Raw genomic sequence first — 14,877 nt, 5'->3', positions numbered from 1 at the left:
TCTCTTTTGTTATGGCTAAGTTTTTGTCAAGGGTAGAAATTATAATAGACAAGTATTCATCCATGATGACATTTTACCGATTTCCTGGTTTACAGGTATTCTTGCTAAATTTCTTCGAAAGAATTGACGTAAACAATACTTCAACTAAATACGTATATTTCATGCAATAATGACGTTTGTTTCTTCTGACTTTTCCTAAACTAAACATAAAGCATCGGTTAGGGTTAGTTTAACATTCTGTAAAAGTACCTTCCGTTTTTGTTTTTTTTTTTTGTACTTCTGCAGAGAAGGTAAAAAACCGATAAAAACTGGATATATTTTTCGTGTTTTTATTCAATTTAACATGTTTATTCAGCTCGAAAAGCATACAGTGTTTACCGATGTGTTGGAAAATTCAAGATGGCGTCTCACACCCTCTTTAACACCGTAAGTTTGGGAAAAGGTGTTATAAATAAAAAAAACTATACAAAATACTATTAAAAACCCGCCGAATATATGTCAACCTATGTCACGGTAACATATATTGAGCGAGTTTTTAACAGTATTTTAACCGGTTTTTTATTTATTACACCTTTTTCCAAACTTACCGTGTTAAAGAGAGAATCGGCCGCCATCTTGAATTTTCCAATACATCGGTAAATACTGTATGCTTTTCGAGCTGAATAAACATGTTAAATTGAATAAAAACACGAAAAATATATCCAGTTTGGTAGAAAAGTAACTTATCTTGCCTTTGATAACATTTATTTGTTATATATTTGTTTTTTGGCAACTTATTCGAATCTATGTGTACAGTAATACAAACCAGAAATGAATTTAAGACCACGAGTGAAATGAGAAAATGAAGAAAATCACATTTACTGTGTGTGTTTACTGTTTATGTAAGTCAGCGGGTTTGGTTGCCATAACAACGTGACGGTAGTGAACGTGTGTGTGTGCGTGTGTGCGCGTGTGCTTGCTAGTACTACTACTAAGTTTGTAGGAGCATTTGATTTCGTGTAGTTTAGTTTCGTATATAAGTTTCGTATTTTTTTAATTTGTAAATAACAAGTTATTAAAAAATTAAACCCTTCCAAGATGGACAATAAATAAAGCCATAATATTTTATGGTAAAGGTAAGAGCGTAGAAACCATTGTTTTTTAGGAGATGTGATTATTGAATTAACCAATCAGAAATCGTCTGTGGCACACACATCTCTGTTTTTATAGATATATAGATAGATAGATAGATAGATATAGATATAGATATAGATAGATAGATATAGATAGATATAGATAGATATAGATATAGATATAGATATAGATATAGATATAGATAGATATAGATATAGATATAGATATATATAGATAGATATAGATATAGATAGATAGATAGATATAGATAGAAGATAGAAGATAGAAGATATATTTACATTTGTTGTTGTATTTTTTTTCAAACGATGAATACGGTTAATATTGGCTTCGCCTCGAATAAATAAAAAAAATTATATATATATATATATATATATATATATATATATATATATATATATATATATAAACAATTAGAGATAGATTAGCGAGATTTTTAGCTTTAATTGGCGTTTAATTTTAGTTGTAAAATTTTACATGTTGATACAGTCAGCGAAACATGTAGCAGGCAAGGAATTCCAAAGGTTAGCAGTTTGTGAAAATAAGTTATTAGAGTAAAAATCTCTCAGGTATCCCCGGCACCTCATCATTGAAGAGTGGGATTTTTCTGATTGTCAGGTTAGCTGTGTGTGTGTGTGTGTGTGTGTGTGTGTGTGTGTGTGTGTGTGTGTGTGTGTGTGTGTGTGTGTGTGTGTGTGTGTGTGCGTGCGCGTGTGTGTGTGTGTGTGTGCGTGCGTGTGTGTGCGTGTGTGGGTGTGTGTGTGTGTGTGCGTGCGTGTGTGTGCGTGTGTGTGTGTGTGTTTACATCAAGGAGGCATTAGAGCAGCACGTTCATCGGAGTACATTCAATTGAAGTGCTTGTAAAGCAAGCGCAGGGGCGCAATATTGCGACTATAGAATAGTTGAAAAGGCCTATTAGACTATAGGCCCTTGGTGTGACTTTGTCGAAAAGGGAAGGAGTTAGGGTTAGTACACAAGCTCAGATGTTATATTTCACTGGTTACCCTACCTTTGAAAAATAGCAACCTGAAATTATATATATATATATATATATATATATATATATATATATATATATATATATATATATATATATATATATATATATATACATATAAAATTTTAGTAATTCAATAAATTTAAAAATTTATGACGTGAAATGTTTAAATTTCAAATCAAATGAGGGTTTTTTTTGTTTTTTGTTGTTTTTTTTTTTCAAAACTTTTTTTTCATTTTTAAGTATTATAAATTTCGCTAACATGCTGGAGAAATGTATCGTAATTTTCCACCCTGTTGTCAATTTTCATATCGTACGCCTCCCGATACATAGCCTCGTCAATAATGTCTGTATTACCACGTCTCCACAATGGAAAAAGCAAGCAAGAATATAAAAAGAAAGGGTGGGGGCAATAAAAGGGCAATTAAAAAAATCGCAATTATTAACGTCTGTGTTTGGACAATAATTCACTTCCGTGTTTAGAAAATAAAAAATAAATGGGTGACCGATTTACGAGAACGTTGTAACTAAAAAGTGAGCACCCCTTTCAAATGTCGAAATAATGATTTTTTTTTTTTTTTTTACAAATATTTTTTATAATCTGGTTAATTAGTGTCCAATCAATAATAATCCAGTGAAAAAAAAATTCAAAAACCTATAAGCATACAAATTATGCACGGGGAGGGGGGGGTACAAATCCGTCATCGATCTTATTGTAAACGCAATTTTTAAGGCCTCATTGAATTGTTTTTTTTTCTGTTTGTTTTTTTTTGTTTGTTTTTGTTTGTGAAAGGGAATTAAAATATTTTCTACAAATAAATAAATTAAAAGAAAGTATGATTGAAGCGAGAAAGTGGACCAAACGTGGAAGTAAAAAGACTCCCGGACAATGCCGTTTGGGTCCGTCTAGTAATGTTATAAAGCGTGAAAAACACGTTTATTTTTTCACGAACAGGAACTCGTCATAATAATTACATTGTTTTACTGGATTGGACATGACAACGCATCCTGGAAAGCCAATCCTAAAGATAAATATATATATATATATATATATATATATATATATATATATATATATATATATATATATATATATATATATATAGGTCAATAAATAAAAACTCCTTTCACATTAGGAGGATGTTCCAAAAATAATGACTCCTATTTTTTTTTCTTCGCATCAATAGATCAGAGGCGATTATAAATTGCATTTTCATTATAACTGAACTTATGCATTCATGGCCCAAAATTTTCATCTCCCTGTTGCAGATATTGACGGTGTGAAACTCTAAGAAAATAACCAGTTTAAATATAAATATTATACAGGGTAGAACGAAAAAGTGTCGCCCTAAAGAAAACAATAATACAGCTTTATTTTAAAACTTTTATTGAAAATATCAAATCGGGTAACTTGATTATGTAGTAGAGCTGACATTTATTCAATGTAGCCGCCTTCAGCCTCAATAATCGCCTCGATACGAATCCGAAACTGTGAGCATGCATTTTCCACAATTGCTGGCGGTAGCACGGCGAATACTCGGCAGATGGCGGCTATTAGGCTGGCTTTGGTGGTGTGGAGGTCATGTTGGTGATGTTCTCGACGTATGACCAAACGAAGTTGTTCAGCTAGTTAAGATCTGGGAATGCAGGTGTGATAGTGAAAGAAGGTTATAAAGTCGTAGCACTCCTTCTGAAGTCAAACCCGGGTCTCTTTGGACTTGTAGGCTGGCGGAAAGTCCTGCTGCCACATCCAGGGTCTGCCACGTGATTGCACCAGGGTCTTCAGGACATCCAGGTACACTTTGGTGTTGACTTTCAAGCCGACTTCGAAGATGTGATATGGCATGACGTGGGACTCACTTGAAACCAAACCAAAAATCACAACCGTGGCCGGAAACTTTGTTTTCATCACCCTGGGCACATCCCTGTTACTCATAGCAATCCAGCGATGCATTTTGAGGGTGCTGGCAATGGTCCTGTTGTCATAACGTGAATCGGTAGAGAGCATGCGTTGTACAGTGGCGCATCTCCGATCTCGCTCACTAAACATTGTGTCACTTTCGAATATGATAGAAGGCTCCTATCGTTCTTGAGAGTTGTACACAACTGGCCAACTAGTAGATGATTTGCAACAAAAAAAGAAAAACCAGGTTTAATCAAACGGTAATAGTGTCAGATGCCGCTATTAAAAAAGAGAAAGAATTGAACAAGTAGACTCACTATCTTCCGAAGCTTATAAGTACTTGAAAAATGAAATTTAAACCCTAATTTTTTTTTCAATAAAAGGAGCAAAGACCAAATTTTAAAATGATAAAAGGTTTAATAGAAAATATGCAATATTTTTTTAATCGGTTTTCTTTAAAACAGATTTTAAGAAATTCACCGAATTTTAATTTACTCTAAATATAATAAAAATATATAAATTCCAAAAAATCTCTTGCCTATAAAAATATTAATCTATGGGTGCTTCCATTCTTCATTTATAAGAATTTATCTATATTTATATTTTATATTTTATATTCCATGTACTTTTTAAATAAAAGAATGTTTAAGCAAGTATTCGAAAAGACCGCGATTTTAAAATCCAATATCAGATGGTCACAGAGCGTGTTTGTCTTCCTTTCTCCCAGTTGACAATTACGGACGCCGAAAAGTGCCATAATTAATTATTTCAAAAACGTAAGTAGGTTTTGGGTTTTTTTGTTGTTTTTTTTACATAGGCATCACCACATTATCAAGGCCAAGAGGCCACTCAAGGATAAGGGTTAAAGAGTGTACAGTAGAAATTGGACATTATAGTAATCATTAGTAATGAAAATTTGGTAAAGTTGATAACTTATATGGAACGGCTCATCAAGAACTTATTTACGTTAGACTTGAACACAACCATATTGTAGTCAGCCGGAAAGCAGAAAAACGGAAGACAATTCCACAGGCGTGCAGTTCTAAGAAAAAAGCTTTGTTCATGGAATCTACGTGTAGGTTTAGGCACAGATAAAGAGTGGGGGGAATTATTGATAGTGTTTACAACTAGACGAGTGTTTCTTGTGAAAGTTTTGCGAGGGGGGACCATAGATTGAAGCTCAGTCGAACACTTTCCATGAAAATAACGATACATCAGAGACAAACTCGCAACATCTCTTCTGTGAGATAAAGGTCGCAAGGAAGAGAAAAGGACATCTCCTACGAGGCTACGAAGTCTATTTTGAACTCTATCAAGGCAGGCCAAGTCCTTTCTAGCAGCTCCTGCCCAGATGTGGCAACAGTATTCCATCCTTGGACGTACCTGGCTCTTATATAGATAGAGAATAGCATCAGCAGTGAGATATCTACCGGATCGATAGAAAGATCCCACCATTTTTCCAGCGGCCTTGGCAACAGATTTGATGTACGTGTTCCATTTAAGATCAGGAGTAATGGTCAAGCCAAGAAGTTTGTCAAAACTTGAGGCCTCCTGAAGACGAGAGCCATTCATTTCAATTGATGTCAGATGTGGATCAGAATGTTGATGATGTAAAGAGAGAAGCTTGGTTTTAGATGCATTAAAAGTAACCAGCCATTCTTTACCCCATTGTACTACGTGCTCAAGATCAGAGGAGAGAGAATTGGAGAGAACTTGGTCGTTTACTGTCTTAGATGTGCTACCATAAATGGTAGTGTCGTCAGCATAGATGTCTACAAATGATGTAAGGATGTGATTTGGAAGATCATTAATGTAGATCAGGAAAAGAGTTGGGCCCAGGATGGACCCCTGAGGGACACCGGCATTAATACTGTGAGCTTCTGATTTTTGCCCCTCAACTACTACTCTTATGAACCTATCAGAAAGAAATGATTTAATAATTGAGAAGACATTTCCAGCAATACCATAGCTAGAGATCTTATGAAGTAAACCTTTATGCCATACCCTATCAAACTTTTGACTTTACAGGCAAATTTGCACAAAACTATTCTTTTATTTTTTTTTTAAATTATATTATCTTATTTATTTATTTCTATATTCAATTTGTGATATATAAATCTGACGTGAGAAAATTAATTATTTTCTTTTTAATATACATTTCAAAGTGAGGGGGAGTGAATTTAAAATTAAACGTTTGTCTATAATATTATATTCGGTTTCTTGGAAAGAGCATACAATTTCACATTAAACTTGCAAATATCGTAAAAATTGAATCAATAGAAAAATTTTAATAGATTTTTAAATTGAAAAAAATTGAAAAACATGTAACTCGTAAAATTCAATTCATTTCATTACGTAGAAAAAATGGCTGCATGAGCGCGCGCATGCACTTTGTAAACACTTTTTTTTAAATAAAAAATTATATTTCTATTATTTTTTTAGAGTTTTTTATATTTTATTCGAAGTTTTGTGATAAGGGTGTCGAAAATTCCCCCAAAATTCTGACACACCTAATCAAACGGAAATGGAATCATGTCTTTTCTAGGCTGATAATTTTACCGTTCCACCTTGTAAATAACTGTGTTTGTAAATGTAACCACATGCTACAATTGATTCTGAAAGATGTGTGTGTGTGTGTGTGTGTGTGTGTGTGTGGCAGGGGGCGTGAAGTATATATGTGCCTATATATATTTACAAGATGGTCTGTGTGTAGGTCGGCTTGTCAAGCTTGAAACAACATTATTTTTGCCGTTCTATCATAGTTATACGAAAATAAACAGACGTTTGTTTTTTTCTTTTTGTATAAGTAAAATAAAAACAGTCTACTCGTGTAGCTGCGGCTCGTTGGTCTAGGGGTATGATTTTCGCTTAGGGTGCGAGAGGTCCCGGGTTCAAATCCCGGACGAGCCCAAGGCACGTTTTTTTAAATATAAATTTAATGCTTTTTTTTTTTTTTATGAATGCTTGTGTTTACAAATTCTAATATATAAACTGTTATATGTCTGTCTGTATCTCTCCATATTCTCAAACTCTATCACCTCCGAAACTAAAAGTCGAAGAGCGGCGCTAAGAGCCTCAAATAATTACACATTTTACGGACCGTGCTTTTATGGGCCGGTTAAAATAGTTTTTAAGGAGTCAAAAAAAAAACCGGTCAAAATTGAAAAGATCGTTTCACGTTTTATGCATTCATCTCCGTAAGGTCACTGTGTTCTCCGCATTCTCCCGGTAGAGGTCTGGTTAGTCCTCTCCTAGCGGTGTCAGAAATTTCGTGAAAAATAGTGAATAATTCCACCCCATCTTTCCAAGCTTATAACTCCTCGAAAAATGCAATTCAAGCCCTAATTTTTTTTTTCAATTCAAGGAGCAAGGACCAAGATTTCATTTAAAAAAAAACAAAAAAAAACGTGTTTTTTTTTTTAAAAAGGTTTTAAACTTCGGACTTTACAGGTAAAATTCTATAAGAACACTATGTTTTTTTTGTTTTAAATTTGAATATATTATGTATTGACCTTTTCTCTTCAATTTGTGAGTAAATAATTATGTACTCATCGGGTTCTAAATTAATTATTATTAGACATTTACAAAATGGGAGGCGTGAATTATTCGACCCCCTGTCTTTCCAAGCTTATAACTCCTCGAAAAATGTAATTCAAGCCCTAATTTATTTTTCAATTAAAGGAGCAAGGACCAAGGTTCCATTAAAAAAAAAAAAAAAAAGAAAAAACAAATAACGTAGTTAAAAAAAAAAGTTTTAAACTTCAAACTTTACAGGTAAAATTCTAAAAGAACACTATGTTTTTTTTTTTTAATTTGAATATATTATGTATTGACCTTTTCTCTTCAATTTGTGAGTAAATAATTATGTACTCATCGGGTTACTAAATTAAGTATTTACTTTTTAATAGACACTTAAAAATTGGGATGGGGGGGTCGTGAATTTAAAAAAAAACGTTTGTCTAAAATATTATATTCGATTTATTGGAAAGAACATAAAATTTCACATTTACCCTGAAAATATCGTAAAAATAGAATCAATAGAAAAATTTTGATAGATTTTTAAAATTTAAAAATTGAAAAATATTGAGTTTAAAAATTGAAAAATATTGAGTTCGGAAAATTCATTACTGTTTAAAAAAAATATATATTTCTATTACTTTTAAAACAACTGTAATAGTTTATTTTGGAAGTATAATCCATAAAGAAAATAAAATCCTCCTTCGTTCTTCACGAATATTTGGTGTGGCGCCTGCCGATACCGATGCCGCTGTTTTTCGGGGAGGGGAAGGCGGTGTCAGTACCCTTGGTTTCATGTGGTCGTGTTCTTTTTGCTTACAACTGTTTTATTGTGTTACATTAGGTGCATCAGAATTTGGGGGGGATTTTTGACACCCCTAACACGAAATTGCGAATAAAATATTAAAAAACTCGTAATTTCTCCTTTAAAAGTGTATTGTTTATTTTCTTTATGGATTATACTCCCAAAATAAACTATTAAAGTTGTATAAAAAGTAATAGAAATATTTTTTTAATTTAAAATAAATTGAATTTTACGAGCTAAGTATTTTTAAATTTTTAAACTTAAAAAATCTATCAACATTTTTCTATTTATTCAATTTTTACGATATTTTCAGGGTCAATGTGAAATTTTATGCTCTTTCCAATAAACCGAATATAATATTTTAGACAAACGTTTTTTTTTTGTTTTTTTTTGGGTTTTTTTTTGTTTTGTTTTGTTCTTGCTCCTTTAATTTAAAAAAAAATATTAGGGTTTGAATTACATTTTTCGCGTAGTTATAAGATTGGAAAGACAGGGGGTCGAATTATTCAATATATTTCACGCATTCGTAAGGTTAGTTTCTGACACACCTAGTGCTACATCCCTTGACGACAACCAAAACAAAGCCTACATGAAATTTGCCGTTTTAATCTCATGCTTCGGTTAAGGTTAAAATTGGCCGCGGAATCATAAAATTTTCGCAAAGTAGATATAGCAAATTCTTCAATTTCCTTATAGGCGTTTACAGCAAAAACAGTTTCACAACACATGTACACTCAGGTACACAGACCTTTAATAAGGACGGGAAAAGTTCATGATGTTGGGTTCTCTACTAGAATAGTTGTTCCTCCAAGAAATACAATTTTACATTCGTCTAGAACAGAGGTTCTCAACCGGGGTCCACATGGACCCTAGGGGATCCATGGAATATTTCTGGGGGTCCACAGGCAAAACATAACAAAAATTATTATCATAATCATTATAGTTGTTGTAGAATACTTTATTTGATTAAATTAGTTTTCGTTTAAAAATAAAGCTTAATTATATAATATTTATTTGATTATTAAAACTTCAAAATTTATATGAGTGAAAAATAAAAGATTGTCTTATGACCAAAAGTTATGAAGGGGTCCACCAAGATAAAAAGAAGGGAAAAGGGGGTCCATGAGTAAAAAAAGGTTGAAAACCACTTGTCTAGAAGTATCCTAGGGAGCTATGATATTAGCATGCTACCAAATTAAAAGGTGAATTTGAGATGCTAAAGAATAATATAGAATCGAAAATGGTTTAAAATAGACATGGTCAAAATGAAGGAGGGATTAAGTATTTTTGGACGGCATCTCTCTTTAAAAACCTACCAAAAATCAAATAATTATCCAAACAATACGAAAAACTGAGCAAAATATATTGTATCGTGAACAGGGTTAGGATTGTAAATAAAAAAAAACAACTGTGCACGTATCAGATTTTAAGGTTGAAAATCCAAATTTTGAATGTTTTATTTTTTGTTTTGTTTTTGTTTTTTTGTTTGTTTGTTTTTTATAACTTTTGTGTTTGTGTAATTCGTTGAATATGTTAATAATTATTGTTATCTTTCAGATTATTAAAAACAAAAAAATATATATTTTCATTATTTTTGCGAAAAACACTACGTTTAATTCTTTGAAAAATAAACAATTTTCTTTTAGTGGGCACAATATTGCTAATAAATAAATAGAAAAAATCGATAAATAGCTGCATATTCTGCTAAAAATACGATAATTTCTTTCGGCAATTTGTTGTTAATTCACCTACGGTGTCTCAACCGTGATACTAGATGCAGGAGTTTTGTTTTTTTAACACATTCCCAAAATGGTCACCCATCCGGTGCTGGCCAACCTCATCGTTGCTTAACTTCAAGGTTTATGTAGGCAACATATATATATATATATATATATATATATATATATATACATATACATATATATATATATATATATATATATATATATATATATATATATATGTATGTATATATATATATATATATATATATATATATATATATATATATATATATATATCTTATGAAAATACAATTAAACCCTTTACTTAATCGTCAAATCAAACTTTAAAAATACATGGCTAAATATAGTTTATTTAGTGCTATCCAGTCCTCCGTAATTAATTTGGAACTAAAATTCATTTTTTTTAAATTTCGTAACGCAAATCTATAGAATGATATAAATGTTGAAATGACTTGAAATTCAGATACTTATATTATAATATGTTTGCATATTCATATACTAAATCATACTAAATCTTATTTAGACGAAAAACAATAATTTGTTTAAAAAAAAGGATCACAAAATTAATGGAATTTAATAGATTTTAATTCGTTTTAAAAATAACAACTACTTGTTTATTTTTCCATTTTTTATTTTATTTATTTATTTATTTGCCATACCTAGTTTAAAATATTTCTGTATCAGCCACGATTGCACACAACAACGACACTTTGCGATTTTCTAGTTGGAATCTGTGTGGTTTAGAAGCTCAGTGGGTTAAGTATTCAACTTCCCTCCATATTTATCCCATAAAATACCATATTTCAGGCGAGCTGAGCATGTGACAGAGTTTATAAAAAAGATTTAAAAGCACTAGAAATTTCTCTTTTATATATATATATATATATATATATATATATATATATATATATATATATATATATATATATATATATATATATATATATATATATATATATATATATATATATATATATATATATATCTTTTATTGTATTTAGAAGACTAGGAACGGTCCCATAATAGAAATCCACCAAGACTTAGGGTTAATGTTGGTGTAAGTTTTACCAGCGTTTTAAACTGAAATTATACAACGGTAAGCTTCAATCTACGCTGTTTCTAAAATTAAATTTTATTTCGTTTATTGTAAGTCATTAGCTGTTTTGATCGAATTAACGACTTTTTACTAAACTACAAGACTGTTGCAAACGCGATTACAGACAGCAGCGACACTTCGTGATTTGCTAGTTTGAATATATTTAGCTTATAAACTCAGTGCGTATTGGGTCAAGCATTCAATACCCCTTCTGGATTGTTCAATCAAAGTCCATCTCTCAGGCGAACTGAGCACGTAACAGAGTTTATAAAAATGCTTAAACGCACGGCAACTTCCTATTTTCCTTCACGGTTCTTAATACTGACAACACACCTCACGTGGTTCGAATCAATATTCAATTTTTTTCTCTTGGGGCGCAACAGACCCTACTCGGAACCTTGGCCTTGAGTCCGACTTTGACGGTTACGTATAAATCTATATGTCTGGATAATTACGAAAGATTTAAAGCAAAAATTATTCATGGTTACTTGCGTAAATAGAAATCCCTTAAAGTATTTATCCATCGATGAGAATCCCCAGCGTGCGTATTTTCTAGTAAATGATTTTTACATCTCGCGATGGAGTTAGACGGACAGGTTTCGCACTAAACTAATTTAATTTTTCTCGTGTATTGTATTTATAATCGGAATTGCAACGCTTCCAGCCTGTTTATTGTACCACTGCACGAAAAATCCAAAAATATTCCCCATAGAATTTAAATAACTTTGGGACGAAACGCAGTTAACATTCCGTTATCTGTTTGTATGAAGGAACCGGTGTTCTTTTAGATCTAGCGTCTACTTTAAACTTTAAATAATTTCAATTAAGTTATTTACATACATCGAATCCATTTGTGAAATAAGAAAGATATAATGTGGCCCTCACTTGAAACCAAACCAACGACCATAACGGTTGCAGGGTATGATATTATTGCTTTTCCGGAGATAGTTGCTTGGTTGAAGAACGTCCTGGAAACGCAACCTGCTCCCCGGGGAAATAAACGATATCCCAACGATAAATACATGGTTAGAAGTCTTAGAAACGGTCGCATGAAGATGTGAAGATGGGCCAGTCATTAGAGTCTGAGTATCAAGAAGAAAAAGCATACCTGAGATGTTGGGTGTGGCTGTGTGGCTCCTTCATTCTTTCAAGATGACATCTTCATCCTGGTGGCATTCTGGTTGGAATCTTCTTCCCTCGTTGTCTTCTGGACCGCTTCGTTTTTTAATGCAGACATTTATGGCAGACACAAGAAAACACACAACACGACACAATCGTAATATATATGAAGTATAATTAACTATTTTATTTTATATTATGTATACAATACATATTACAATACTTTTACAATTTACATATCCTACAATTGATTTTTCATCATTATTTAAACTAACTACTCTTAACTAGTGTTGATGGGGAGGGGGTGCCCCTCTTGTTTAAGGAGAGACAGAAAAATGCGTGCTTACTCCATGCTGTCCGAACGAAAAGATGTCGATAGAAGAAAGAGAATTATGGGTCTGCACTTCTGTGTATCCTTCCGCCTACAGCTAAATTACCACTTGACCATGCAGGGAGTGGGTGCATAAGCAACTACCAACCATGGCACTGAGATATAGTGCCACATCCCTCCCTATGCACTCTGAAATTTAGGAGTATTCATAAATTTCAGAAGTCCCTAATTTTTCGTGGATGGTGCGTCAACCAACCGTCAACGATCAATGTTTCTATGCTCTTAGTTCCGTCAGAAGCTCGGTGAACCAATTTTTTCCCTCGCCAGGCCTCTGGTCGGCTGGTATGCTGTTTCAAATACCAGGGAGGATAATCATCCTCGTCCTCCATTGAGGCAGTAAAAAAAAAATGACGGAGGAATTTCAACCTCCTAGCATAACATAACTTACACCCATAGATCCTCATGATTTCAGTTACTGAATTTACGCTCTCTTCAGCAACCAGTATCATATATTTTAATCAAGCCGGAGTTTACGTGAGTTCATCACGCCGACCTATATATATTCTAATTTATTCTGCATCAACTTATCAGTTGGTTTATTAAAATGAACCGGAGTTACGTGACTTCATCTCGATTTTGATGTTCACACGGTTACGTGACTTCATCTCGATTTTGATGTTCATACTCTTGTAATAGACAAAAAAAAAAGCATTTAAAAACATCTACTACTACTACTACTACTACTACTACTACTATTACTACTACTACTACTGGATTTATTGCTCCCTTCAGCAACCAATTTAGTTTATTTTAATAAGTCGGGGTTACGTGACCTCATCACGCCGACCTATATGGATTTAGTTGAACCTCGCTAATCCGATTTAATTCTGTTAGAGCAAGGAGTCTGCCGCCGAACGACCGATAGAAACCATCAACCACGTAATATTTATTTGTTGTTAAGTTTGTTTGTTTTTTTTTGTAATTACAATAATATTATTCAAGGATTAATTTAAGAATGAGTTAGAATACCCGATTAGGGCAAGAAAATCTTCACCAAATAAATGATTCAGAAATCTGGGTATATATCAAATCAATATAATAGGTTGTTAACAATTTTTTTTTCTTGAAAAAAAAACAGTAAAAAAAATAATTTCAGAGCAACTCGGTCACAATTAGAATTTGTTTACATAATGGAAACGTATTTCAAATAATTTCATTCATAATTAAGTTTTTCCCACATTTCAGGGTACATTTAATTTTTTTTTTTTTTTTTTTTTCAAAACAACTTTCTTTACAAAAAATCATTAATATTTCATTCCAAAATTTAAAAAATTATTTCAAGTATTTTGGTTCATTGTTAAATATTCCGCCATCTGTTTGCATGAACGAACCGGTGTTCTTTTAGATCTCGGGTCTGCTTTAAACTTTAAATAATTTCAATTGAGTTATTTCCCTGTAAATGCATACAGCGAATCGATTTGTGAGATAAGGAAGATGTAATGTGGCCCTCACTTGAAACCAAACCAACGACCATAACGGTTGCTGGGAACTTTTTTTCATCGCCCTGTGCACATCCCTGTTTTTTTGTGGCAATGTAGCGATGTATTTTGAGGGTGCTGGCAATGCTCCTGTTGTCATAACTTGGATCGGTAGAGAGCATGAGTTGTACAGCGACACATCTCCAATCTCGCTCATTGAACATTTTGTCACTTTCAGATATGATAGAAGGCTCCTATCGCTCTTGGGATTTGTACACAACTCGCCAATTATTAGATTGCCTGCAACAAGCACGTAAAACCGATTTTCATCAAACGGAAATGGAATCATGTCGTCTTTTCTAGGGCGATAATTTTATCGTTCTAGCTTTTAAATAACTGTGTTAGTAAGTGTGACCATATGTTACAATTGATTCTGTGTGTGTGTGCGTGCGTGCGTGCGTGCGTGCGTGCGTGCGTGTGTGTGTGTGTGTGTGTGTGTGTGTGTGTGTGTGTGTGTGTGTGTGTGTGTGTGTGTGTGTGTGTGTGTGTGTGTGTGTGGCAGGGGCGTGAAGTATATATGTGCCTACATATACTTACAAGATGGTCTTTGTGTAGGTCCGTTTGTCAAGCTTGAAATAACATTATTTTTGCCATTCTGTCATAATTATACGAAAATAAACAGACGTTATTTTTTTTACTTTTTGTATAAGTAAAATAAAAACAGATTACGTCTGTAGTTGCGGCTCGTTGGTCTAG

General features: G+C 32.8%; 2 non-coding genes across 2 annotated transcripts in view; both read left to right on the top strand.

The window, feature by feature from the left end:
- The first annotated feature begins 6,869 nt into the window (after nt 1-6,869).
- Nucleotides 6,870-6,941, top strand: Trnap-agg (transfer RNA proline (anticodon AGG)). The gene has a single exon. It is a non-coding gene; the product is annotated as a tRNA-Pro (tRNA).
- A 7,921-nt stretch (nt 6,942-14,862) lies between these two features.
- Trnap-agg (transfer RNA proline (anticodon AGG)) overlaps nt 14,863-14,877 on the top strand; it is a 72-nt gene continuing 57 nt past the window's right edge. Inside the window, exon 1 of the tRNA in view lies at nt 14,863-14,877. This exon is cut by the window's right edge and continues 57 nt beyond it. This is a non-coding gene — a tRNA (tRNA-Pro).

Source organism: Euprymna scolopes, chromosome 18, assembly GCF_053919585.1.
Source record: "Euprymna scolopes isolate OS-2025 chromosome 18, ASM5391958v1, whole genome shotgun sequence".
Classification (NCBI taxonomy): Eukaryota; Metazoa; Mollusca; class Cephalopoda; order Sepiida; family Sepiolidae; genus Euprymna; species Euprymna scolopes.
The sequence above is the reverse complement of the archived record's forward strand: the minus strand, read 5'-3'. Positions and strand labels throughout refer to the sequence as shown.